The sequence below is a fragment of the Myotis yumanensis genome, unplaced genomic scaffold (genome assembly GCF_028538775.1).
Source record: "Myotis yumanensis isolate MYYU_CA2020_CCGP unplaced genomic scaffold, mMyoYum1.0.hap1 SCAF_3, whole genome shotgun sequence".
In the NCBI taxonomy this organism is placed as follows: Eukaryota; Metazoa; Chordata; class Mammalia; order Chiroptera; family Vespertilionidae; genus Myotis; species Myotis yumanensis.
In genome coordinates, this window is record NW_027223754.1 from 209,867,604 (window position 1) to 209,893,475 (window position 25,872).

Here is a 25,872-nt window from a genome sequence, read left to right on the forward strand (position 1 = left end):
AGCAAACAAAAGCCCAGGGCCAGACGGCTTCACAGGGGAGTTCTACCAAACATTCAAGGAAGAACTAAAACCTACCCTCCTCAGACTACTACAAAAAATTCAAGAGGAAGGAACGCTTCCAAGCTCATTCTATGAAGCCAGCATCACCCTAATACCAAAACCAGGTAAAGACATCACAATGAAAGAGAATTACAGGCCAATATCCCTCATGAACATAGATGCCAAAATCCTCAACAAAATCTTAGCAAATCGGATCCAGCAGTACATCAGAAGGATCATACACCATGACCAAGTAGGATTTATCCCAGAGATGCAAGGATGGTACAACATCCGTAAATCAATAAATGTGATACATCACATAAACAAATTGAAAGAAAAAAACCACATGGTCATATCAATTGATGCAGAAAAAGCATTCGACAAAATCCAACACCCATTTTTGATAAAAACTCTCAGAAAGGTGGGAATAGAAGGATCATACCTCAACATAATAAAAGCCATATATGACAGGCCCACAGCCAACATCATACTCAATGGACAAAAACTAACACCATTTCCCCTAAGAACAGGAACAAGACAGGGATGCCCACTCTCACCACTCCTGTTCAACATAGTACTGGAAGTATTAGCCATTGCAATTAGGCATGAAGAAGAAATAAAAGGCATCCAAATTGGAAAAGAGGAAGTAAAACTGTCCTTATTTGCAGATGACATGATATTATACATACAAAACCCTAGAGACTCCATCCAAAAGCTACTAGACTTAATACATGAATTTGGCAATGTAGCAGGATACAAAATTAACCCCAAGAAATCTGAGGCATTTCTATACACCAATAGTGAACTTTCAGAAAGGGAGATCAGAAAAACAATCCCATTTACCATCGCACCAAAAAAATTAAGATACCTAGGAATAAACTTAACTAAAGAGGTTAAAGACCTCTACTCAGAAAACTACAGGACGTTGAAAAAAGAGATAGAGGAAGACATAAACAGATGGAAGAACATACCATGTTCTTGGATTGGTAGAATCAACATCATTAAAATGTCCATACTACCCAAAGCAATCTATACATTCAACGCACTTCCCATTAAAATACCAATGGCCTTCTTCAAAGATCTAGAACGAACTCTCCAAAAATTCATCTGGAATAAAAAAAGACCCCGAATAGCTGCAACGATCCTGAGAAAGAACAAAGTAGGTGGGATCTCAATGCCAGATATCAAGCTGTATTACAAAGCCACTGTTCTCAAAACTGCCTGGTACTGGCACAAGAACAGACATATAGATCAGTGGAATAGAATAGAGAGTCCAGAAATTAGCCCGAACCAATATGCTCAATTAATTTTTGACAAAGGAGGCATGAACATACAATGGAGCCAAGATAGTCTCTTCAATAAATGGTGTTGGGAAAATTGGACAGACATATGCAAGAAAATGAAACTAGAGCACCAACTTACACCATACACAAGAATAAACTCAAAATGGATAAAGGACTTAAATGTACGACAGGAAACCATAAAAATTCTAGAAGAATACAAGGGCAACAAAATCTCAGACTTATGCCAAAACAATTTCTTCACTGATACAGCTCCTAGGGCAGTTGAAACTAAAGAGAAACTGAACAAATGGGACTACATCAAAATAAAAAGCTTCTGCACAGCAAAAGAAACCATCAACAAAACAACAAGAAAACCCACCTCTTGGGAAAACATATTTGCCAACGTCATATCTGATAAGGGCTTAATCTCCAAAATTTATAGAGAACTCATACAACTTAACAAAAAGAAGATAAACAATCCAATCAAAAAATGGGCAAAGGATCTAAATAGACACCTTTCAAAAGAGGACATTCAGAAAGCCAAGAGGCATATGAAAACATGCTCAAAGTCACTAATCATCCGAGAGATGCAAATCAAAACAACAATGAGGTACCATCTCACACCTGTCAGAATGGCCATCATCAACAAATCAACAAATGACAAGTGCTGGAGAGGATGTGGAGAAAAAGGAACACTTGTGCACTGCTGGTGGGAATGCAGACTGGTGCAGCCACTATGGAAGGCAGTATGGAGGTTCCTCAAAAAATTGGAAATGGAACTCCCATTTGACCCTGTGATACCACTACTAGGAATATATCCCAAGAAACCAGAAACACCTATCAGAAAGGATATATGTAACCAGATGTTCATAGCAGCACAATTCACCATAGCTAAGATCTGGAAACAGCCTAAGTGCCCATCAGTAGATGAATGGATTCGAAAACTGTGGTACATCTACACGATGGAATACTATGCTGCTGTTAAAAAGAAGGAACTCCTACCATTTGCAACATCATGGATGGAACTGGAGAGCATTATGCTAAGTGAAACAAGCCAGTCAATGAAGGAAAAATACCACATGATCTCACTCATTCATGGATAATAAAGACCATTACAAACTTTTGAACAATAATAGATACAGAGGCAGAGCTGCCTCAAACTGATTGTCAAACTGCAGTGGGAAGGCCAGAGAGAGTTGGGGGGCAGGAGGGAGGGGAGTAAGAGATCAACCGAAGGACTTGTATGCATGCATATAAGCATAACTAATGGACATAAGACACTGGGGGGTAAGGGAGGGTAGGGGTTTGTCAAGGGCGGGGGGGGAAAAGGACACTTATGTAATACCCTTTGTAATACTTTAAGCGAAAAAAAAAAAAAAAGAATAAAATGCATTAAAAATATATTTAAAAAAAAAAAAAAAAAGCTGCCTAAAGCACACCCATTTATTTCTGCTTTTAAAAAAGTTTCCTCATTCCAAAGTCAGAATAAGAATAAATTTCTAATAACATTCATAATTGATATGGAAGGAAAAATATATTCCATTGTCAATCCCTGGGGCATGTAGCTAAGGAATCTTACTTAATAAAGGCACTAACAACGCTATGCTCAGAGTTTTATTCAGTTATTTGAAAATGAAAGGAGGAATGAGAAACAGTACCAATATCTGTGAAATATCCATGAGTTTTACATACATTATCTCACTTAATCTTGACAACATCCCTACAAGATAAGTATACCCCCATTTTACTGATGAGGACACAGGCCCAGAAGTTGACACTAGCTCAAGGTCAGACAACTACTAAGTGGCTCTATGGACCATCCTCTTTCTATTAAACAAATGTTTAAATAAAGACCTAGCTTAGAGAAATTCTGCCACATGACCAATGTATTAATAGATAAGAAGTTTATACAAGGTCCTAACCGGTTTGGCTCAGTGGATAGAGCGTCGGCCTGCGGACTGAAGGGTCCCAGGTTCGATTCCGGTCAAGGGCATGTACCTTAGTTGCGGGCACATCCCCAGTGGAGGGTGTGCAGGAGGCAGCTGATCGATGTTTCTCTCTCATTGATGTTTCTATCTCTCTCCCTTCCTCTCTGTAAAAAATCAATAAAATATATTTTTAAAAAAGAAGTTTATACAAGTATGTGTGAACATGTGTGTTTCATCTGGAGGTCAAATCATCAATTGTAATATTTTTCAGGGGCGGAAATGTTTAAGATCCTACTTGGAGACAGACCACCAGAAATCACCTCTGAAGAGATGAGGGAGTTCAGTGGCAAAATTTATTAGGGTTAAGTTATTTGCTCTTTAATGAAGCCAAAGGAGCTTCTCCTTAAAGTCAGTATATACTTTCTCAGGGCTAGCACCTGTGTCTCCTGACAGAGGTATGTACAAGGACCATTCTCAAGTCCAGAAATGTCTGTGATGATTTAGGGTGGTGACAATGAGCAACACAAACATGGAAAAACAACTATTCTGTCAACAAATAAAATCAAAGCACCTAATAGCGGCCAGCACATAACAACTACTCAATAAAAACTAGTTTCTTCTAGTCTCTGCTCTGAGTTATCTGTACAAAAAAATAACTGTGCTGGATGAGCCATATCATCTTAGTTAGGCAGATTGATGAAAAGTTCTTTCTGTAAAATCCAGTCAGATTGAGTTTGCATATTTGGTCCCACATTTCCTAAGAACAGTAGGGGTACAATCAACCACATCTCAGAAGTCAAAAGTCTTCTCTTATAGATTTTTTAATTTAAATTCTTTATTGCTTAAAGAATTACATAAGTTTCCTTTTTTCCCCATTGACCTCTCCCTGGCCACTCCCACCCCCCAACACATGCCCTCACCCCCCTACTGCCTGTGTCCATTGGTTATGCTCATATGCATATATACAAGTCCTTTGGTTGATCTCTTACCTCTCTCCTCCCCCTGCCTTCCCACTAAGGTTGAACGGTCTGTTCAATGCTTTATGTCTCTATTTTTGTTCATCAGTTTATGTTGTTCATTATATTCCACAAATGAGTGAGATCATGTGATACTTATCTTTCTCCAACTGGCTTATTTCGTTTAGCATAATGCTCTCCAGGTCCATCCATGCTGTTGCAAATACTAAGAGTTCCTTCTTTTTTACAGCAGCGTAGTATTCCACTGTGTAGATGTACCAGCTTTTTTAATCCACTCATCTGCTGATGGGCACTTAGACTGTTTCCAAATCTTAGCTATTGTAAATTGTGCTGCTAGGAACATAGAAGTGCAGCTATCCTTTCTGATGGGTGTTTCTGATTTCTTGGAATATATTCCCAGAAGTGGGATTATTAGGTCAAATGGGAGTTCCATTTTTAATTTTTTAAGGAAACTCCATACTGTTTTCCACAGTAGCTGCACCAGTCTGCATTCCCACGAGCAGTGCAAGAGGGTTCCTTTTTCTCCACATCTTCACCAGCACTTGTCCTTTGTGGATGAAAGCCATTCTGACAGGTGTGAGATGGTATCTCATTGTCGTTTTTTGTTTTTTAATATATTTTTGTTGATTTCAGAGAGGAAGGAAGAGGGAGAGACAGAAACATCAATGATGAAAGAGAATCATAGATTGGCTGCCTCCTGCACACCCCCTAATGGGGATCGAGCCCAGGCATGTGCCCTTGACTGCAATCGAACCTGGGATCCTTCAGTCCGCAGGCCAATGCTCTATCCACTGAGCCAAACCAGCTAGGACCCTCATTGTCGTTTTGATTTGCATCTCTCGGATGATTAGTGACTTTGAGCATGTTTTCATGTCTCTTGGCATTCTGGGTGTATTTTTTCAAAAAGTGTCTATTTAGGTCCTTTGCCCATTTTTTGATTGGATTGTTTATCTTCCTTTAAGTTGTATGAGTTCCCTGTAAATTTTGGAGATTAAACCCTTATCAGAGATAACATTGGCAAATATGTTCTCCCATGCAGTGGGCTTTCTTGTTTTGTTGATGATTTCTTTTGCTGTGCAGAAGCTTTTTATTTTGATGCAGTCCTATTTGTTTATCTTCTCCTTAGTTTCCATTGTCCTAGGGAGCTGTGTCAGTAAAGATATTGCTACGACATATGTCTGATATTTTGCTGCTTATGGATTCTTCTGAGATTTTTATGGTTTTCCGTCTTACATTTAAGTCCAATCAGCAGCATAGCAAGTAGACAGAAAGGTATTTTTAAAGCAAGTCTCCCTGACTGCTGAGTACAACACAACTCAGCAAAACCATCAAACTATCACTGCAACCTACATGACAATCTGCATTCCTCCATTTCTATAATCTCTATGTGATCACACACAACCTGGCACATTAATTAAATCATTACCTAACATCTCATACTAGGCCAAATTATTCTTCAACTATTTCAATAGTTTAACTTTTGAAATTGTGTAATATTTTCTTTAAAAAGTTATTTAAATCAATTCTATCATTTACATGCCTCTGAGATTCAAACTCTGGGATTAACAATCTCCTACTGTAATTAAAGTTGAGATGGTGTGAAGTGGCAATGATTGCTGGAGTGAATATAGTGATAACTGTAAGGATCTAAAGAAAATCATAGGAGGGCCCTCAGGAGTCATGTAACTTAATACTCTTACTTTACAGAGGAAAAAAGTCAGATCAAAGATGTTAGAGAAAACTTGCTCAATATTGCATAGCTTATTAACAACATAATGAGGTTTTTAAAGCCCTAAGCCTACTGATGCCCCATTGGCCAGCTAATCCCTCTCTAACAATAATAGCTGCTACTTAATCAGTTAATTACAATATCCTAGGTGCTGTACTAAGGATTTTACATATTTATGACCTCATTTAATTTCACTCAATCCACCCTAACTGGTTTGACTCAGTGGATAGATCCTCGGCCTGTGGACTGAAGGGTCCCAGATTCGATTCCAGTCAAGGGCATGTACCTGGGTTGCGGGCACATCCCCAGTAGGAGGTGTGCAGGAGGCAGCTGATCGATGTTTCTCTCTCATTGATGTTTCTAACTCTCTATCCCTCTCCCTTCCTCTCTGTAAAAAATCAATAAAATACATTTTAATTTCACCCAATCCACTGAGGAAGGCATTATTAAACCCATTTTATAAATGAGGAAACCTGGATTCAAATCCAAATCTGTCTGATACCAAAGTCCTTGGTTTCACCCATTACAATGTATCCCTCTACTTTTCAGTCGTCATTCATTCATCAAATACTTGCTAAGCAGGTACTATCTCAAACATAGGGATATTAGTGATGAAGATGGACAAGGTGTCTGCCCTTTTAGAGTTTATGGTAACAAAAATAAATAAGCACTTCAGGTATGACCTGTAAGTACTGCAGGAGAGGAAAACAGTCATGTGAAAATAACTACAGAAGCAACATTATGCTACCAATCTTTTTAAATATGTTTTTATTGATTTCAGAGAGAGGAAGGGAGAGGGGGAGAGAAAAACATCAATGATGGGAATTATTGATCAGCTGCATCCTGCACGCCCCTACTAGGGATTGAGCCCGCAACCCAAACATGTGCCTTGACTGAGAATCGAACCATGACCTCCTGGCTCATAGGTTGATACTCAACCACTGAACCACACTGGCAGGACTCTGCTACCAACCTTATATGAAAACACTAAACATATAAAACACTACCACCTCACACCCATTAGGATGGCTACCATAAAGAAACAAACAAAACAAAAAGAAACAGAAAATAAGCACTGGTAAAAATGTGGAGGAAATGAAACCCTTATGAACCGTTGGTAGGAATGTAAGATGAAAGTACATACTATAAATTTAATCTTAAAGATAGTGAAAGTGATTAACCAAGATTCTGAACCCATCAAACATAACAGGTACTTGAAAAAGCATATTCTGAAAGGCAGATAAACAAGTGTCCTCTTTCTTTAGTATGATATTAATTCGAATGTGGCCATAAGTATAAACACTTTTAACCAGAGCAAACTGTCAATGAGGATAATAGATCTTTCCAAATTAAAATAAACTATCAAGATTACACACATATGCAATTCCAATGCCCACTTCTTTTTTCTCGTTCCCATATTCCTGTTAAATTCTCTCAGTCAGTTCCTCCGATATCTCAGCAGAGACAAACTCTGACTGCTGTACAGGTAAAGGCACTTCATTAAGCTCTCTTACTAGATTCAGATTGCTGCTGTGGGAAGTGCCTCCTCTTAAATTTCTGGGCTATTATCAGATAGAAGCAGCTCTTAATCTCCCTGGTTTCCTTTTCAGGTGCATGTGCCAAGAAAAGGTGGAGGAGAAAAACACAGGTCCGCAGTTATCTAAGTACTTGCACTTTCATTCATTATGAACTCTGAACTGCGTGTTATTCACCTTCAGGCTAGAATGAACCATCCATCTTCTTTCTTTTATTTACTTTAGCCTCCTGGTACAGATCATATATTAGATACATGGAGAGAAAATAATATTAAGTGCACCTACTATCTCCCAGAGAACTATGACACTAATAGAAAGAAAAGGTCTTAATGAAAAAAAATGTTAAGTAAAAAAAGGCACTATAGGGAGAGGGGAGTCTGAAAACAAATTTGAGGTTATATTAATCAAGGACAATTCTTCTGTAAAGAAGTTAAGCCTCAAGCTAACTTAAAAATAGGCAAGGACAGAATTTGGAGAATGAGAGGCAGAAGGCTGTTCTGAGAATTCAGAGTAGCCTGATCAAAATCAGGAAAGTAACAACTGTCAGTACAAAATGATAACCAGTGCTTTTTAAAGTTCTGGTTGAAAAAAATGTAATAATTCTGCTTGGTAACCTATAAAAGTATCCATTAGCCATACCCCAGATTAATGAAGACAGCATATAGCTATAGACTAACTACAAGACCAAGAAGCAATTTGCTTCTAGCAACCAAATTGAGTCAGTCCATTCATCCCTCATAGACTTTAACTGAAAACGAAATCTGCCATTTCTATAGCTATTCCAGTGATATTCTGAAATGTTTGCTTCCTCTCACCTGATAAGTTATTATATACAGAGTCTGTTACTAAGCCTATACTATGCTTCCAGATAGAGTGTAAACACAGAAGGCAAAGAAATGGTAGTTGAAACAGATTCTAAGCTAGAAAAGCTTGCCCAGCCTTTTGTAAATAAAATGTAAATTCCATATATGTAATCAACTGTCACTGGTATAATTCCTCACAGCTAGAAAATACTTTATTCAGACAGGGTTTTACACATGATACTCATTAACTATTTGAAAGGAATGACCCAATTTGTACTCAGACACTACTGCCAGGAGTAAACAAATTAACTCTATAAAATGACTGGAGTTAGAAAACTGCAGGAGGATGAAGGATGGGATATTTTCTTACAATGGAGCTGCAAGAAGGCACATTATACATCCACTCACTCATTCAACAGAAATTTGAAGACTCCAGTAGTGTGTACATGTGGGGGTTTAGATCAGCTGTGAGAAATTAATCTCAACCAAAGTTGGCAGGCAAACATGTTTTCTGTAGTCCAGAGTATTGTCCCACGCAGTACTTTCTTAATCAACTTGGAGGTATATTTACTTCCAATAAAATACATGTATTTTAAGTATACATTTTCAATTAGTTTAATGAATTTTGACAAATGTATATTCTTATGCAGTAACCAAAACCAATCAAGAAAAAAAAATTCCCATTACCCCTCATGCCCTTTTACAGTCAATCTCTATCGCCACCTCCCCACTCCAGCCCCAGGCAATCACTGATCTAATTTCTATTACTATTATTATAAATTATTATAGAGCTTCAATATAAATGAAATCATAGAATAAGTTCTCTTGTCTCATTCTTTCACTCAACATAATGTTTTTGAGATTCCACTTTGTTGCCTGTGTCAATAATTGTTTTGTTTTTTGGGTTTTTTTTGTTTTGTTTTGTTTTGTTTTTGTTTTTCCCCCCACTACCACAAATTATGCAGTCGAGTTTCCCACATTTGGGGAAATCGCAGGGGTCAGCACATCCGGAGTGCAATGGATAAGCCTCGCCCTGGGAAAACCACCTTCGTGATCATGGTATCTCCCCTGCCAGGTAAGTATAATAATTGTTTTGTTTACCCACAGTCTGTTTTATCTATTCACCTGTTGATGGCATTTGAATTGTTTCTAATTTTTTGGCTATTATGAATAAAGCTATTATGAGCATTCATGTGGTCTTTTGTGAATATATGTTTTCATTTATCATGAATAATAAATACTACCAATGAGCAGGACTGCTGGGATACATAATAAGTATGTGCTTAATTCCATAAAACTGACCATCATGAGGATACCAGACTAGAACAAAAGATGGTGCCTCAGAGTCTGTATGAGACGATGATAAAGTAGAAATAAAGCCTTGACACGATGGCAAAAAAAAACACAAAAAAAACACCTGACCAATTGTTTTCCAAAGTGGTTGTACCAATGAATTCCAGTTGTTTCACATCCTCACCAATACTTGAAATTGTCCATTTTAAAAAATTTTAGCTATTTTAGTGGAAATGAAAAGTATATCATTGTGGTTTTCATTAGTATTTCCCTGGTGACTAATGATGTTGAGCATATTTTCGTATGCTTTTGGATATTCAAATATATTTTCTTCTGTGAAGTGTCTATTCAAATCTTTTGCTCATTTTCAACTGGGCCATTGTCATATTATTGAACTTTAACATGTTTTTACATATTCTGGATATAAGTCCTTTTATATATATGTATGTATATATACTAGATGCCCAGTGCATGAAATTCGTGCACGGGTAGAGTCTCTAGGTCTGGCTGGCTATCAGGGCCGATCGGGGCCTTCCTTCCCCCAGCTGCCAGCTGCCAGCTGGGGCCCTCCTTTGTTCCTCGCACCCCCTGGTGGTCAGCACAGGTCATAGTGAGCAGTGGAACTCCCGAGGGGACAATTTGCATATTAGCCTTTTATTATATGAAAATATATATACACACACCTACACACACACACACACACACACACACACATACATATACATATACATATATATATGTAGTGTGGCTTACCTATTTTCTTAGTGTCTTTTAAAGAATGAAAAATTTTACTTTTGATACAGTCCAATATATTAACTTTTTTGTCTATTGTTAGTGCTTTTTAAAAATATATATATTTTATTGATTTTTTACAGAGAGGAAGGGAGAGGGAGAGTTAAAAACATCGATGAGAGAGAAACATCGATCAGCGGCCTCCTGCACACGCCCTACCAGGGATGTGCCCGCAACCAAGGTACATGCCCTTGGCCGGAATTGAACCTGGGACCATTCAGTCCACAGGCCGACGCTCTATCCACTGAGCCAAACCAGTTAGGGCTGTTAGTGCTTTTTATGTCCTAAATAGTCTTTGCCCACCCAAAGGTTGAAAAGATTTTCTCTTACAATTTTTCTTCTGCAACTTTTATGGTTTTAGTTTATATGTTTGGGTCTATAAGCCATTTCAAATTAATTTTTGTGTATAGTGAGAGATAAAAATTGACATTCATTTCTCTTTTTAATATATTTTATTGATTTCAGAAAGGAAGAGAGAGGGAGAGATGGAAATATCAATGATGAGAGAAAAATCATTGATTGGTTGCCTACTGCACACCTTACACTGGGGATTAAGCCTGCAACCCAGCCATGTGCCCCAACCGGGAATCAAACCGTGACCTCCTGGTTCATAGGTCGACGCTCAACCACTGAGCAACACCAGCCAAGCTCATTTCCTGATATACAAATATCCAACTGTCCCAGCAACATTTATTGAAAAGCCTATCCTTGCCCCTTCTGAATTACATTTGAGACTTTGTTGAAAAATCAATTGGCCATACATGTATCTATTTCCAGTATTCTCTACTGTATTCCAAAGATCCATATCTACTTTTACACCATTATCACACTGCTTTGATTACTCTGGCTTTATAATGTCTTGAAATCAGGTAATTCCTCCAAATTTGTCCTTCTGCTTCTAAATTGCTTTGGCTATTCTACTGGTAGGTCCTTTGCATTTCCATGTAAATTTTAGATTCAGCATATCAATTTCTACAAAGAAAGTATAATGTGATGGAATTTTTATTGTGAACATACTGAATCTTTAGATTATTTGGGGAAGATTGGACAGTTTAACATGATTGGGTCTTTCAAAACATGAACATAGTATATCTCTACATATTTAGGTCTTTTTTAACTTCTCCCAGCAATGTATTTTTATTTTCAGTGAAAAGGTCTTATATATCTTTCATTAAATCTACTCCTAAGTATAGAATGGCAGGCAAGATTGTGGAAATGGACAAGGTATTAAATGAACTCAGAATAATGTCATACCAAGAATATGAAATGGTTCAAGAAAGAAAGTGATCAATTATGTTAAATATCACTTAAGAGATAGAGAGTAAAAAATGTCTATTCCTTCAGTCATTAATCCATTCAAATATCTATTAGAAACCTACTATACCCTGGCCAGTGTGGCTCAGTTGATTGAAAAGTTGCCCATTCAACCCAGCCTGCATGGGCTTAAGCGTCGACCTATGAACGAGGAGGTCAAGGTTTGATTCCTGGTCAGGGCACATGCCCAGGCTGTGGGCTCAATCCCCAGTGTGGGGCATGCCGGAGGCAGCCAATAAATCATTCTTTCATCATTCATGTTTCTACCTCTCTCTTTCTCTCCCTTGCTCTCTGAAAACAATAAAACATATATATCTATATATGTAAAAGCCTAAGCGACCATTTGACCAGTAGCTATGATGGGCACTGACCACCAGGGGGCAGACTCTCAATGCACAGGCATGGAAACATGGAACAGATTGATGAATCTCAGAGGGAAGGGGGGAGGGCGAAGGGCTGGAAGAGATTAACCCAGCCGTTCTCAACCTGTGGGTCGTGACTCCTTTGGGGGTCAAACGACCCTTTCACAGGGATCGCCTAAGACCATCGGAAAACACATATATAATTACATATTGTTTTTGTGATTAATCACTATGCTTTAATTATGTTCAATTTGTAACAATGAAAATACATCCTGCATATCAGATACTTACATTACGATTCATAACAGTAGCAAAATTACAGTTATGAAGTAGCAATGAAAATAATTTTATGGTTGGGGGTCACCACAACATGAGGAAATGTATTAAAGGGTCTCATCTCGGCATTAGGAAGGTTGAGAAACACTGGATTAACCAAAGATTAATTAAACATGGAACAGACTGATGAATCTCAGAGGGAAAGGGGTTAGGGGGAGGGGGGGAAGAGATTAACCAAAGATCTTATATGCATACTAGAGGCCCAGTGCACTGATTTGTGCACTGGTGGGGCCCCTCAGCCTGGCCTCTGGGGATCGGGCTGAAACCGGCTCTCCAATATCCCCCGAGGGGAACCGGATTGTAAGAGGGCTCAGGCCAGGCGGAGGGAACCCACGGGTGTACGAATCCGTGCATCGGGCCTCTAGTAAGGTTAGAAAGTCCAAAGTACTATGATGTTGCCTATATATATAAAAGCTTAAGTGACCGTTATAACTGGTCGACTGAAGAACAGCTCAACCGGTCGTTATGATGCACACTGACCACCAGGGGGCAGACTCTCAATGCAGGAGCTGCCCCCTAGTGGTCAGTGTGCTCCCACAGCCAACCTCCCGAGGCCAGCCAACCTCCCACGGTCCCTCCCCCCAGATGCCAGCCCTGCCCCAATTGTGACTGGGCGAGACAGTCCAGATCAGTCCTGATCACCGGCCAGGCCAAGGGACCCGACCTGTGCACGGATTTGTGCACCGGGCCTCTAGTAGTATTATAAGTTACTCTGAATATTGCTCTGCTCTCTTTCTGGTTATTATTCATTTACTCATTGCCCTTCCCTTTATCTAGCTCTAATCTTTCTTTTTTTCTGGCTCTAATCTTTAATAGACTAAAATTCAAGTAACAAGTTAATTCTCAAGTGGGCCAAAGAAAATAAATTCAGTACACTGTCCTTTAGGCAAGGAAGGAGAGGATAAAGAGAGAGAGTGGGTCACTTTCATTCATTTGACAAGTATTTATTGAACATCTATTATGCCATGGCAAGCACTATGCTGGACACTGGGAATATAGCAGTGAAGAAACAGACGTGGTCTTTGGCCTCATGAAACTTATAAGAAGAAAAACATAAAATAATTACACAATTGTTTAGCTGCAATTTACCTAGAGCTACAAAAGAAAAATTCTGGGGGCTCAGAAAATGAGCATGCAAAGAATGCCTATTATGTGCTAAATACTTTATATGTGATTTTATTTACCTCACCACTATCCTATGAGGAAATAGAGATGCACAAAGATTAGTTCCCTTGCCCAAGATCAGAGCCAGTGAGCAGTAGAGCCAGGACTGAAAACAGGTGCATTCAACTCCAAAACACATCACTATCTCCAAACAGTAGGGAAATCTACCATGCTTTAAATCTACTATGTTTTTGTTTTTAAACAAAACAAATAAGTGTTCAGAAGAGATAAAGAGGGTCATGCAGGTAAAATTTTGAGGATCCCTGTTCTAGAAAGAGTTTTCTGAACTCACTTGATGAAGGTGAATTTTGGAAGGTATTCAAAATCCCTTAACACTCTCCAAATAGAACAAAAGGTTACACTATAATTAACTCAGTTTTATTTAGGCATCCAACAGGTTATTAAACATGTTGAAAATAAAATGTCATGAATATTTTATCCAAATTGTACAGATCATGCCCAGTTTTCATACAAATCAATTCTGCTAGGTTCATATTTAGAATCAGCTTTCAGGTAAAAGTAAAAAAGATTTTTTTAAAAATAATAATAAGGTCAATTATGTTACAGAGTAACTGATTTAGGAAAATGATTAAATAATCATATGACTCAAAGTACACACAGATTCCTGATAGATATCACACAAATGAACCACACCATGATCTTCTACTGGGTAAAAAAAATACATATATTAAAATTTATTTAATTTCAAATAATCATTAGCCCATAATCTCATTATATTCTAGATTCCCTATTCCCATTCCGGACTCCCCCCAACCTCTTGAAAAAAGTCTGAACACAAGGAAACATTAAGAAAATGTGAAATGATTCACTGAATCTATAAAACAGAATTTAAAATACCAACATATCTTTGCCTTCAATGCCACGACCTCAGGGCATTCACCTGGAATGTTAGAATTAAAGAGTGAAGACTACCCAGCTGGCATGGCTCAGTGGTTGAGCGCTGACCTATGAACCAGGAAGTCACGGTTCAATTCCCAGTCAGGGCACATGCCCGGGTTGAAGGCTCTAGGGGGCTTTCGGGAGGTAGCCAATCCATGATTCTCTCTCATAATTGATGTTTCTATCTCTCTCACCCTTCCTCTCTGAAATCAATAAAAATATATTTTTAAATAAAAATAAGAGTTAAAGACTTCTGGAGGGAAGCTTTAGTTCAAGTGATTTTTTATTAAAAATGTATCAAGAAGCCTGGGCTGGTTGGCTCAGTTGGTTGAACGTTAGCCTATGTACTAAAAGGTTGCAGGGTCTATTCCTAGTCAGGGCACATACCTAGGTTTCAGGTTCTATCCCAGGTCGGGGCACTTACAGGAGGCATCTCTCTCCCCCTTCCTGTCCCTTCTCCTCTCTCTAGAAATCAATGAACATGTCCTCAGGTGACAATTTAAAAAATAGTGTATCAAGAATAAGAAAGAAAATGGCCCTTATTTTTCATTCCTAAATTGTTTCCCCATCTCTACCTCTCAAAGAAAAGGCAAGACACCAGATATAAGGCAAATTTTAAAAGACTACTTTAAATATATCCATCATATAACAAAATATAAAATCAACAATAAAGCCAGTTTCATAACCATGATAATATCACACTCATACGAAAATGCGACATGGTGTGTCCAAAGGTATAAGGAGAGGACAACTTTCCAAGTTCCTGTAAATTTTGCGGTAGTGAAAATATGTACAAATTCACCACAATTAAGAGACTTTGGCATCACTTACACCATTTACAGATAATGGAACACTGACAAAAAATTTTTAATTTGGACATTATAGTATGCCCTTGTTTAGTAAGTATTTATTGAGCAATTCCAGGAATGGCAACAAGATACATATAAGGAAAGAATATTTTTATTACTACCATAAAGAATTCTCAGTATACTGACATTTTTCACCAACTATGCAAAAGAAAGTGAACAAGAACAGACATTTACTAGTGGCAAAATTAGGCACTTCATATACATTAATGTAGGGAGTCAGTATCTTTTAATTCAAAGACAGACCTGGGTTCAAATCCTCAGTGCGATCTTCCTAAATTAGTTCATCTCTCCAAGCTTCACTTACCTCATCTGCAAAATGATACTACTACATATTTCACCGAGCTGGTGCAGGTTAATAAGGTTGCACCATGATGATGACACTGTTACTTCCCTTTACAGTTCCCCATAATCCTTACAACAACCTCATGCTGTAAGAATTATTAACTCCATTTTACAGATCAGGAAATTGAGTCACCAAATGTTAAGGAGTGAGCTATGGTTACACAGCTAACAACTGTCAGAACCTAACTCTGTTCATGCCCTTAAACTTGACATGTTACCTCCCTAGTTTTTTTACTCTATCATCTAGGGCAGTGGTCGGTAAACTCATTTGTCAACAGAGCCAAATATCAACAGTACAACGATTGAAATTTCTTTTGAGAGCCAAATTTTTTAAACTTAAACTATATAGGTAGGTACATTGTTATTAACTTAATTAGGGTACTCCTAAGGCTTAGGAAGAGCCACACTCAAGGGGCCAAAGAGCCGCATGTGGCTCTCGAGCCACAGTTTGCCGACCACGGATCTAGGGAATTTAGAATTTTTTTCAAATTACACCCATTATCATTTTAAATTTAAAACCAAAGTCACATGTAGTCAATAATATTGTGATAAGTTTGCATGGTGGCAGATGATTACTAGAATTACTGGGGTGATCACATTGTAAGGTATAAAAATGTCGAATCACCATATTGTACACGTAAAACTAACGTAATGTTGTATATCAACTATACTTAAATAAAAAACTTTATAAAGAACCAAACTCACCCATGATTCTCACAATTTTAAAGGTCAAAAACCTGTAAATAGCCCACCTGCAAATTCAGTACAAATAGAGGATACACTCCAGATTTCAAAATGAGCTATCCAAATTATTCATTACTAGAGGCCCGATGCATGAAATTTGTGCAAGGGCCTTGGCCCTGGCCCCTGCCCGCCACAGCCATGGCCAGGGGCCCCTGCTGCCTCTGCCTGCTGTGGCTTTATCCGGAAGGAAGGAAGGATGTCTGGAAGGAAGTCCAGAAGGACGTCCAGTCTAATTAGCATATTATGCTTTTATTATTATAGATAAGCACTCATCTATACAAGGAATGATTTCTAAATTCATATCAACAAGCGTGAGTGAGCAAGTAAATTAAACAGATATACCACAAAAGTGAAAATATGGTATCTAAAGGAAAGAAAAACTTTTCACACCACTCAGTCTTGGAAAGATTCTGCAGATGTTCTATTATTGCTATGTGAGCCAGCTTTAAATACAGAGTGAAGAGCTAATCCAGGCTCAGCCATGAGACTGTTGTGGAATCTCAAACCATTTAATTTCTCAATGCCTTCGTTCAACTAAACAATGACAATTGGACTTGACTCACTGAATCACAGAACTGAAGAAAATGTAAGCAATTAGCTCCACCCAATGCACTCTGGCAAATCACTCAATTTCTGATTCAACATGGAGTTCAATGATCTTTCCTCTTCATAGAAGTGATATAGTAGTTTTAAGAATGTCTGCAGATTGTCTTGTGACTTAGTCACAAAAATCCTCATTCTAGGTATTTTTACTATGGGTCCTAGGTTCCACCCCTAAGCTCTTTTGAAGCATATGCACCTGTAAGTACTGCTAGCTAAACCCACTGAAGCACATGCCCCTGTAAGTACTGCTTCTAGCACAGTGATGGCGAACCTTTTGAGCTCAGCGTGTCAGCATTTTGAAAAACCCTAACTTAACTCTAGTGCCGTGTCATATATAGAAATTTTTTGATATTTGCAACCATAGTAAAACAAAGGTTTATATTTTTTATATTTATTTTATATATTTAAATGCCATTTAACAAAAAAAATATCAACCAAAAAAATGAGTTCGCGTGTCAGAGGTTCACCATCACTGTTCTAGCAGATAGAGGGCCCAGTAATGTAAAGAGGCCCAAGAGGCTATGCTATGCCCTCAACAAGCAACTGTGCATTTCCTGAGGTCTTGTTTTAATTATGGAGTTCAGCTAAGTGAAATTATTGGTTCACTCTACTTTGTGAAATAAAAATTATTAGACATAGGTAGGTACTTGAACTGAAAAAATTGATACTGAAGCAGCAATGACTGACATTTAAATGCCTCTTTCTGAATACTCACATCACTCTACATCCATTCATCTCTGAATCCAACTTCATTCACTTATATTCTATGCTACTACCAAAAATTAGTAACGATGATAGTGATGCATGTAAGCTGTTCCAAGGATTTGGCATAATTTTAACTTATTTGACTCTCACAGCAGCAATATAAAGCAGGCAGCATTATTATCCCCATTTTACAATTAGTAAGTCACTGAGAAGATAAAAGTAGACCCCTGGCTAGTGTGGCTCAGTTGGTTGAGCGTCATCCCACACACCAGAAGGTTGTAGGTTTGATTCCAAGTCAGGGCACATGTGGGATGCAGGCTCAATACCCACTGGGGAGCATGCAGAGATGGCCCATATATAAAATAGGTAAGAATATATTTTTTTAAAATAGCAAGAGTATCATAGTCACAAACCCAAGGTCACACAACTAGCAAGTGGTGGAGCCACAATTCGAACCCAGGAAGTCTAGTGCTTATGCTCTTAACTTCTTGCACTCTACAACTGCTTGTCTATCATTTTGATAAGTTACTGTTCTCTTCAATATTAGAAAAATTACTCCACCCTCACCTTACACACAAAGATCAAATATTTGTTCTTAGTGTAAATGCTGACCTAGAATACTTAAAACAAATGACTCTAATTCAGTGTTCACATCCACATATTAGCTGACCATGTGGAAGGCACACAGTAAGCACTCAATAAATATTTGTGAATATCTGTTAAAAGAATTAAATCTTTCTCAATTCCCTCATCTCCCCAACAGTAACCTTTCTCTACTCTGATACCTTCCTTTCCCTCCCCCAGCACTTTGTACCTTCTTCCGGCACTTATTTTTCTACTAGTGGCCCGGTGCATGAAATTCGTGCACATTAAAAGGGAATTAGAGGAAATATTTTAATATTGCTATTTGCCCTTTCTCTATAATAGAAGTGTCAGAGATGAAAAAAATTAGTAAAATGTATACGAAAATCTTCCTCCTGTCAGTGTCTGGGGCACGCCACAGGACCCAGAGTCAAGTCCCCACCCACCCGCGTGCACCTCAAAATCATGCAAGACCCAGACCCGGCCAGCCCCACCCCCGTCAAGCCCCGCTGGGCAGGGGAGAACAGCCTCAGTTCCCCGTCCCGGCACTGGGTAGGGGGCGCAGCCTCATGTCCCCCGTCAAGCCCCACTGGGTAGAGGGCACACCCTCAGGGCCCCCATCAAGCCCTGCCAAGCAGGGGAGTGCAGCCTCAGGTCCCCTGTCAAGCCTCGCCGAGTAGGGGGTGCAGCCTCAGAGCCCCCGTCAAGCCCTGCTGGTTGGGGGGGGGGGCGCAGCCTCAGGTCCCCCAGCGCACCCTCAAGTCCCCCGGCCCGGCGCCGGGAACTCGGCCTCAGGTCCCCCGGCCTGACACCATGCAGCCTCAGGTCCCTGCTGATCACTTGTTACGGCTCATTACAGGAACCCTGCCTCCGCTGTGAGTGCAGCCATCTTGTGATGGAGTGAGAGTCAATTTACATATTACCTCTTTATTATATAGGATTCTACCCACTGAGATAGCCTCCAAGACAGCCCCTAATGACTCTCACCTCCTGGTATTCACATCCCTGTGTACTCCCTTCCCACATTTGTGACCAACAGAATACTGGAGAAAAGATGGTATGTGACTGCTGCAGCTAAATCATAAAAGACAATGCAACTTGGTCTCTTGCATTATTTGCTCTGTAGGAAATCAGCTGCCTGCCATGCAGGCATTCAAGTAGCTCTACAAAGAGGCCCACATGGAGAACTGAGACTCCCACCAACAGCCTATACCAGTGGTCAGCAAACTGCGGCTCGCGAGCCACATGTGGCTCTTTGGCCCCTTGAGTGTGGCTCTTCCACAAAATACCGACTTCTGCGCATGGGCCACGAAGTTTCAATCGCACTGTACGTGTGCGCCCGCACGTGGTATTTTGTGGAAGAGCCACACTCAAGGGACCAAAGAGCCGCATGTGGCTCACGAGCCGCAACTTGCCAACCACTGGCCTATATCAACTTGTCAGCCATGCGAGTAGCCACCTTGGAAAATGATGTGCCAGCCTTAGTCAAAACTTCAGATGACTGTAACCCAGTGGTTCTCAACCTTGGCTACACATTAGAATCACCTGGGAATCTTTTTAAAATCCTGATTTCTGGGCTTCATCCTCCGGAAACGCTGTTTCTTTGTTATGGGGCGGGGCCACAAGGCAACAGCAGACAAGCAAGCTACCAAGGACAGGGATGTAAGAGTGAGCACCTCCTGCCAACCCAGAACCTCTTGGGTGGGGCCATAACATTAGTAACAAAGAAACAGAATTTCCGAAGGATGAGGCCCAGAAATCAGGATTTTAAAAAGATTCCCAGGTGATTCTAATGTGCAGCCAAGGTTGAGAACCACTGCTGTAACCCTAGATGACATATTACTGCAATCTTTTCAGAGACCCTGAGTCTGAACCACTCCCTACTACAGCCAACCTACTCCCAAATTCCTGACTCACAAAAACTGTGAGAGATGATGTTTATTGTTGTCTTAAATACTAACTTTTGTGGTAAGTTGTTACACAACAATAGATAGCTAGCACACTATTCTGTGAAACTGTAAGCTCCTGGAGAGCAGAGACTGCTTCCTTGAGTCTTAAAACTCCAATAAGGCCTTAGAAATAACCAGTGCTGCCCTGGCCCATTTGGCTCAGTGGTTGGAGCATCCACTTATCGAGGGATCTCGGGTTCAATTCCCAGTCAAAGGCATGTATCTTGGTTGCAGGTTTGATCCCCTGGCTCTGGTTCAGAGTGAGTGGGGGAGGCAACCAATAGATGTGTCTCTCTCACATCAATGTTTCTCTCTCTCTTCCCTCCCCTTATCCCTCCATTCTACTCTTCTGAAAATCAATGAAAAAAATATCCTCAGGTGAGGATTAAAAAAAGAAAGAACCACTGCCTATACTTGTTGAATTGTCAGTCAATTATCTGTCACTTGTACAATAATTTGTACAATTATTTGTCACTTTCTGCTTCTCAGTGTCAGTGGGGCCATTCCCTTTGTTCAATGTTCCTTTTCTTCCCAAATTTAATCCATTTGTAAACTACTCCCCATACCTATAATCTTTAATCTATCAATGTCTTCCCTTTTCCCTTTCAAAGACCTTCTGAAATATAACCTATACAAAGTTTTTTCAGCAGACTAAAACATTCTATATTATGTCTATCAATTCTATCAATCCTAGTATTTATACTCATAAACACACTACTCGCTGTAAATATACATTTGTTCATGCTCATCTTTTACTCAACAAATATTACTAAGCATCTATTATGTCCCAAGATTTGCTCTGTGGAACTTAGAGAGTTAGTATATGTCCTTGTCACAGGGATCTCTCTAAACATCCTATATAATAAAGAGGTAATATGCAAATGGTTGTTAAAACGTGATGTGTAACGACCAAACAGCAGGAGGGCAGGGCAGCGAGCTACCAGCAGTGGTGGGCTGGGCAGCCAGCTGAGGCAAGCGGCAGCGAGCTACTTGCGCATGGATTCGTGCACAGGGCCACTAGTAATACAATTATCTTTGTTAATATGGCTTCAAAATTCTAATTTCCCCTTTGTAAAAATTAATTATTCAAAACTACTTTACCCCATTCACTGTCTTTTTAATTGGTTATATGTCTGATATACTTTACTTTGTATAGCTAAATATTTAAACTGCAGTCTCAAGGAAAGTCTATATTGGTTTAACAATTGTGTCAAGTGCTCCATATAGAATCTATATGTATAAATCAATGTCTTTCATTTTTATTGAATCTTTCTATAGGCCACACTTTTTAGCAAATGCCACAGTTATAAGCATAAAATAAATACCATTTGATAAAGACAGCCTTCATCCTATCCTATCTATATAATAAAAACCCAGTGGTTGTAACGCCATAACAACCAACGACTGGTCACCAGGAGGCTGCGTGTGCAGCAAGGCGTGCACGGGTGGGCAGGGTGTGTGTGCGGCGAGGCGTGTGTGGGTGGGGCTGCGTGCACAGCAAGGCAAGCGCGGGTAGGCGGGGACTTGACTCTGGGTCTCATGGCGCGGACAGGACTCGGAGGAGCAGTGCAGTGGGGTCTGGGGTCCCAGGTCTCGCGCAATTTCCCACAGGTCTGGGTCTCGTGCGATTTCGTGTGCTGGGTCACTAGTATAAAATAAAAGCCCAGTGACGAACGGCAGAATGACCAGAACAACCGGTTGACCAGTCGCTATGATATGCACTGACCACCAGGGGGTAGATGCTCAACACAGGAGCTGCCCCCTGGTTGTCAGTGTGCTCCCACAGTGGGAGCACCGCACTGCTGACCGGGATGAGCGGTGTTCCCACAGCGGGAGCAGCCGCTCAGAGGGAGGGCCCACAGCCACTCAGCTGACTGGGATGAGCGGCCACTCTCACAGCTGGCTGATCCCCGCAGGCCACGTCCCCCCACCAGTGCATGAATCCCATGCACCAGGCCTCTAGTTTATTATACAAGCTTTAGCAATTCTAAATCAAATATGAACATTTCACAGAATGTAATTTGTCATAGATGTAATAAAATGACATATGTAGGTAGAACTTTCTCACCTCATTTGTATTTACTTCTATAAAGCAGAGTGTTAAAAGGGAAAGAGAATACTACAATTTTTTTTAAATATATTTTATTGATTTTTTTACAGAGAGGAAAGGAGAGGGATAGAGAGTTAGAAACATCGATGAGAGAGAAACATCGATCAGCTGCCTCCTGCACACCCCCTACTGGGGATGTGCCCGCAACCAAGGTACATGCCCTTGACGGGAATCGAACCTGGGACCCTTGAGTCCGCAGGCTGATGCTCTATCCACTGAGCCAAAACGGTTAGGGCAAAAATACTACAATTTTAAGACAGATTCAAGTCCTTGCTCTGTCACTAACCACAGACAAATTATTTAATTATCCTGAGCCTCAGTTTCCCTATCCTGAAGTGGAGATAAATTCCACCTCATAGGGTTGTTGTGAGGATTAAGTAATACACTAAAAGCCTAACTTATTAATGCCTGTTACATAGTGGACATCAAGGAATGTCAATTACCTTCTCTTTCCCTAGGACTTACACCTGTGGTCAGAAGAGTATCAGGAAATCTTTCCAAGTTCAGTTACTTCAGTTTGGAATGATCTTCCTATCCTTCATGGAGTTAACATTCAGCTCAAACAGCATCTGCTCTTTGAAATCCAAAGGAAAAACTCCCTTGACTCTGCCATACAATTCTGGGCTTGTACTTACTAGTAGAGTTTATTTCAGTGTGTTACAATTATCTGTCACTTTCTGCTTCTCCCATTAGACTGTGAGCTCCTCACCATCAGGGACCATATCTCACTTATCTTGATCTTAGTTTTTAGAAAAACACCTGGCACTTTACAAGCATGGAACAAAAGTTTGTTGAATGAATAAACAAATGAGTGAATGAAGTCATTACTTAAGTAAGGAGCACCCGTAATTACTACTGGGTGACCCAAACTTTATATTTTTGCCCTTTATGGACTGAGATGTTTTCTACTTCTTTTGAATCTCTTCCTCATATCACTCAGCAATGTACTATGGACATGGAAAGTCTGCAATAAATACTTTTGGATTATGAGATTCATATTACTCTTCCATCCTACAATTTTACTCTAAATTTAAAAATTATCCTAACGCATAGGACTTTTGGAAGCCGTTTTAAACAGGGGCTCTTCAACAGTTCTTGCAAATGCTAGAACTAAACTACAGTCACTTTTTCTTTGCATGTGTTTTTGAAAAAAGTAGTAATGGTTTCTTTCCAAATTGTTTCATTAAGAAACTAAGTATCATGAAGCCCTTTGATTCACTATGAAAAATGCAAATGACAACAGGCAAAACAGTTTAATAACTTTCAGCCAAAGGTTCCCCACCCTGCAGACACGGGCTGCGGACCAGCTGGCTGTACCACCTCACCCCTGGGAGGTGGCTGCTTTCAACAGTAAAACTGGCTAAGTAAGATTTGGAGGGTGGGGTTTTTTTTTTGGGGGGGGGGGTGTCTTTTAAATGTTTTAAAACGCAGAAATTTAACTTCTATTGAAAATAAAGGTTATGTTATAGACTTTGGTTTCAGGTAGAAAAGATCTGGAAAAGATCTCAAAAAACTAGCACCTTGGGGACACTTCAGACAGCTTATGGATTTTAGAGTATGTAAAAACACATGAAGCTAGGTGTAATTTCATATTACATTTAAGGGATGTATTTCACATTCCTGTATGTACACACTTCCTGCCAAGTAGGGGCTGGTAAGCAGTTAACTGTCCACCAAATGCTCTTTACTTACGCTACATAATAGTGAAAAAACAGAAAGAAATTCTGACAAGGCCAACAAGTTGGGCTGGTGCTTAAATATAAACTGACCTCTCTTTTGGGATCAAGTACAAGGAGGGAGAGGGAGAGAGAAACATGGATGTAAGAGATAAACATCAATCAGTTGCCTCCAGTACTCGGCCCGGCCTCCCCCACCGCGCCCCCCCCCCCCCCCCGCCCCCCAACCAGGTATGTGGCCTGACTGGGAACCGAACCTGCAACCTTTTGGTGCACAGGACGATACTCAACCGAGCCAACCAGCCACGGCAGAAAAAATGTCTATTTTTTGGACTCTGTATGCCACGCCCGGATTGGAACTGGGCACGGGTCAAGCTGAGGGGGTCGCCCAAACCCGCAGCCGGTAGCTCAGGGGTCTGAGCGACATCTTGGTCCTCAGCGTTCTACCTGTTTCTTGGCCGCCTCCGCCCCCCACTTCCGGCGGGGAAGTCCCAACCTCCAGACCCTCCAGCTCCCTACAGGGCAGTTGGTGACCGGGTTGGAGACCTTGAATGTAAATCAACATCCTGGTGGTGAGGCCGGAGTGGTCCAGTCCATCCATATCTACCTGAAGTGCTTAGCAACAAAGCAAACGTGGTGTGAAAAATACATACAAATTGGTCTACCAGTTGTTCTCAATTTACAACCCCATGTGATAGGCATTATCCCCATTTTTCTTATTTTAAAAAAAAATATATATATATATATATATTACTGATTTCAGAGAGGAAGGGAGAGGGAGAGAGAGAGAAACATCAAGGCTGAGAGAAAATCGTGGATCGGCTGCCTCCTGCACGCCCCACACTGGGAACCGAGCCCGCCACCCGGGCCTGTGCCCTGACCGGGAATGGAACCCTGACCTCCTGGTCCATAGGTCCAGGCGCAACCACTGAGCGACGCCGGCCGGGCCCCACTTTTCTAAATAAAGAAAGTGAGGCCCAAGAGGACACAGGTGGCAAAGGGCAGGTTCGAACCCCTGACTGGAAAGCTCCAGCCCGGACACTCCAGGACCAATGCTTTCTTAGGGCTCCGGCCAGGGTGGGGGTGTCATCAGTGCCCGGACAGGCAGGCACTTGGTTAGAGGGTCAAGTTCTCGGCCGGCAAGTTTCCCCTCTGCCGGAGCCCTGACACCTGGAGGCGCTCGGGTGGCTAAACAGGCACCAACAAGCCCAGGTGCGCCTCCCTCGCCGGGAATCTCGGGTTTGCACATGGGTCCTGAGGGAAAGCGCCGGACACCCAGTCCCTGCAGTCACCACGCTCCCGGGGCGCGCGGGGGCGGGGACCTCGGTGTCTCCCCACCAGCGCGGCCCGGCCGGGCAGCGCACAGGTGCACGACCGCGCCCCGCGCCCCGCGACCCCGCCCGGGCCTGGGGGGGCAAAGAGGAGAGGCGGGGGCGACGGACCCGGCTGGGGGTAGGGGGCGCGGCCGGCCCGGCGCGAACCCCCGAGGGCGCGCGCGGCGGGGCGCTGAGGAGAAAGGATGCTCCGGCGGGGCGGGGCCGCGGTGGGGGAGGGGTCCCTGGCCGGACTCTCACTCACCGCCTCGCTCTCCTCCCGGCCCGAGCTCCGCGGCGGTCCCCGCTCCGGCTCTCACCGCGCGCGTCTCCTCACGAGGCTCAACGTCCCGCGAAGACGCGCGGAGCTGCGGAGAAGCCCGCACAAGCGGAGGGTGTGTAGCCAGCGGAGCCTAGGAGATGGGGAAGGTGGGACGGCCGTTCTCGCCGCCACCGCGGACACCACAGCCACGGTCGCCGCCGGCTCCTCTCAGCCACGGAAGCTGCAGACCCTCCCACCACAC

General features: G+C 41.3%; 1 long non-coding RNA gene and 1 pseudogene across 1 annotated transcript in view; both read right to left on the reverse strand.

The window, feature by feature from the left end:
• Positions 1-25,634, reverse strand: part of LOC139007590 (uncharacterized) — a 67,096-nt gene extending 41,462 nt beyond the window's left edge. The window contains exon 1 of the long non-coding RNA XR_011470872.1: positions 25,614-25,634. This is a non-coding gene — a long non-coding RNA (uncharacterized lncRNA). The remainder of the gene's footprint in view (positions 1-25,613) is intronic.
• On the reverse strand, positions 9,227-9,377 carry LOC139007873 (U1 spliceosomal RNA; annotated as a pseudogene).
• Positions 25,635-25,872: the final 238 nt, after the last annotated feature.